The sequence below is a fragment of the Lagenorhynchus albirostris genome, chromosome X (assembly GCF_949774975.1).
Source record: "Lagenorhynchus albirostris chromosome X, mLagAlb1.1, whole genome shotgun sequence".
NCBI classification, from domain to species: domain Eukaryota; kingdom Metazoa; phylum Chordata; class Mammalia; order Artiodactyla; family Delphinidae; genus Lagenorhynchus; species Lagenorhynchus albirostris.
This window is the reverse complement of record NC_083116.1, coordinates 90,739,942-90,743,411: the sequence shown is the minus strand read 5'-3', so window position 1 is coordinate 90,743,411 and position 3,470 is coordinate 90,739,942. Positions and strand designations below refer to the sequence as shown.

Below are 3,470 nucleotides of genomic sequence, written 5' to 3'. Positions count from 1 at the left end.
ACCCCACCTTCTTAGTTTCCTTTATTTTTACCGATTGTCAGGTTATAAACAAACTAGAAAGATGGAATTGGGCTGATTAAGCTGTACTTACTACAGCAAGTTTCTGCTCAGCTTCTCCCTGAAGAAAACAACCTGAGAGGGGGTTTACTCATGAGTTCTGTACTGCTCCATTCTTGCCATCCTGAACAGAAGATTGGACTAGTCATCTGACACAAAGGCAAACAGTTTAGAAGCTCACATCCAAAGAGCAAGATAATTCACATAAATCTAGACTGGACAGGCCTTGCGATGGAGCTAGGACCTGGTGAACTTACCTTCTCCATAGCTAGTCTAACCTGTAACTGAGTGTAGTTGGCTAAATAATGGCCCCCCAAAGATGTCCACATTCTAATCCCTGGAAACTGTGAATATGTTACATTGCATGATAAAAAGGACTTTGCAGATGTGATTAAGGTTAAGGACCTGAGATACGGAAATTATCCTTGGTTATCCAGGTGAGCCCAACCAGTATAATCACAAGGGTACTTTTAAGAGGGAGGCAGGGGGATCAGCATCAGTAGCAGTAGGAGTTGTGATAGTGGAAGCAACAGGTTGGAGTGATGCTAAGAAGGGCCGTGAGCCAAGGAATGCAGGTGACCTCTAAAAACTGAAAAAGGCAAAGAAATGAATTCTCCCCTGAAGTCTCCAGAAGGAACCCATCCCTGTCTACACCATGACTTCTGACTTCCAGAACTATAAGAGAACAAATTTGTGGTGTTTTAAGCCACTAAATTTGTGGTAATTTGTTATAGCAGAAATAGGAAGCCAATACACTAGGCATAGAGCCAGTGTTCCTTATCCTTTCAGGGGCACATTCCTCCTTCCCAAAGGGCCCACCTGGGCTGCAGCTGACCACTCTAGGTTGGTCCTGTGCTTTCTATCTTAGTTGAAACACTTTCTGGAAATGGAAAAATACGTGTTTTTTTCAATCAATAAAATCCTTCCCTATACAAATTAGTTTTCTATTTCCTCCCTCCCACCCACTTTTTCCAAGGTACCCTTTGGTACGTCTCAGGTAGCCTTGGGTAATCTTCCATGGCTTGCTTGATCCAGTGTGCCTGGATCTGGCACTGCCTAAGGACTTGCCATAGGTTTGGATGTCCCTGTTGTCTGAAAAACTGTCCTCGGGAAGTGGAAATAATTCACTGAGTGTAACTCTGGGGAGCGGGGGGAGAGGTGATAGAAGGTAGGTGGGGCTCATTATGAGGAATGATGCTCTAATTATCAGAGCCTCCTACAAGGAAATGGGTAGCCTGGAGAGTTAGAGAGTTCTTGAAGATCCCAGAGCTTGGGGATTGAACAGAGCTTGGGGATTAAAGAATGCAACTCTGTGCTGCCTATAAGAAACACACTTTTAAGTATAAAGACACAAATAAGTTAAAAGTAAGAGGATGGAAAAAGATACCGTGTTCACACTAACCAAAAGAAAGCTGGAGTGGCTATATTAGTATCACATGATGGCAAATTCATCAAGAGGACATAAAAACCCTAAATGTTTATGCACCTAATAACATAACTTCAAAATACACTAAGGAAAAACTAGTAGAACTTCAAGGAGAAACAGACAAACCTGCAATTACAGTTTATGTCTAATTAGTAGCACAAGTACATAGAAAATCAGGATATAGAAGATTTGAACAAAACTATCAACCACCTAGATTTAATTGACATTTACCACTCCACCCCACAGCAGCAAAATATACATCTTTTTCAAATGCAAATGGAACATTAACCAAGTTAGACCATATTCTGGGCCATTAAACAAGTCTTAATAAATTTAAAAGGATTCAAAAACAAAGAACATTCCCTGACCACAATGGAATAAAATTAGAAATCAATAACAGAAACATCTCTGGAAAATGTGATTACTGGAAACTAAACACACCTCTAAATAACACATGAGTCCAAGAAGAACTGAAAAAGGAAATAGAAAGTATTTTGAACTGAATGAAAAAGAAAAAATACAATTTGTGGGATGGTGCTAAAGCAGTGCCTTGGGGAAATTCTATAGCACCAAATGCTTATATTAGAAAAGAAGGGTCTCAAATCGGTGGAAGGCCTCACCTTCCACCTTAAGAAATTCTGAAAAGAAAAGGAAATGAAATCCAAAGTAGAAGAAAGGAAATAATAAAGATCAGAGCTGAAGTCAGTGAACTAGGAAGGAAAATCAGTAGAGAAAATCATTGAAACCAAGAGCTGGATCTTTGAGAAGTGATAAACCTCTAGTGAAACTGATCAGGAAAAAAAAAGGCAAATTATCAACATTAGAAATGAGAGAAATGACGTTGCTACAGATTCTACAGATATTAAAAGACTAATAAAGGAATATTATGAACAACCTTATGCCAGTAAACTCAACAGCAAAGACAAAATGGATACATTCCCTCAAAGACACAAACTACTAAAGCACATTCAAAAATAAATAGATAACCTGAAAAGCCCTTTATTATTAAGTAAATTGAATTTGCAGTTAAAAACTTTCTTATGAGGAAAACTCCAGGCCCAAAGGATCTTGCTGGTAAATTCTAACAAACATTTAAGGAGCAAATAATATCAATCCTACACAACTCTTCCCAAAAAATTGAACGGGAGAGAATAGTTCTCAACTCATTCTATGAGGCCAGCATTAACCTAATATAAAAACCAGACACAGACATAAGAAAACTACAGATCGGGAGTTCCCTGGTGGTCCAGTAGTTAGGACTCGGCACTCTCACTGCCGTGGCCCCGGGTTCAATCCCTGGTCAGGGATCTAAGATCCCACAAGCAGTGTTGGCAGCACGGCACCCCCCCAAAAAAAATACAGGTCAATATCCTTTATTTAAAGCAAATGCAGGCTTCCCTGGTGGCACAGTGGTTAATAATCCGCCTGCCAATGTAGGAGACACGGGTTCAAGCCCTGGTCCTGGAAGATCCCACAGGCCGCGGAGCAACTAAGCCCGTGCACCGCAACTACTGAGCCTGCACTCTAGAGCCTGCGAGCCACAACTACTGAAGCCCCTGCACCTAGAGCCCATGCTCCGCAACAAGAGAAGCCACCACAATGAGAAGCCCGTGCACCACAACAAAGAGTAGCTCCTGCTCGCCGCAACTAGAGAAAGCCACAGAGCAACAAAGACCCAATGCAGCCAAAAATAAATAAATTTATAAAAATAAAGTAAATGCAAAAAAGTTCTTAAGGGGCTTCCCTGGTGGCGCAGTGGTTGAGAGTCCACCTGCCAATGCAGGGTACACGGGTTCGTGCCCTGGTCAGGGAAGATCCCACATGCTGCGGAGCGGCTAGGCCCATGAGCCATGGCCGCTGAGCCTGCGTGTCCGGAGCCTGTGCTCCGCAACGGGAGAGGCTACAACAGTGAGAGGCCCACGTACCGCAAAAAAAAAAAAAAAAAAAAAAAGTTCTTAAAACTTTAGCGAATTGAACTCCAACAATA

General features: G+C 41.7%; 1 non-coding gene across 1 annotated transcript; it reads left to right on the top strand.

Moving 5' to 3' along the window:
- Nucleotides 1-2,718: 2,718 nt before the first annotated feature.
- On the top strand, nt 2,719-2,791 carry TRNAE-CUC (transfer RNA glutamic acid (anticodon CUC)). The gene has a single exon. It is a non-coding gene; the product is annotated as a tRNA-Glu (tRNA).
- The last annotated feature ends 679 nt before the right edge of the window (nt 2,792-3,470 follow it).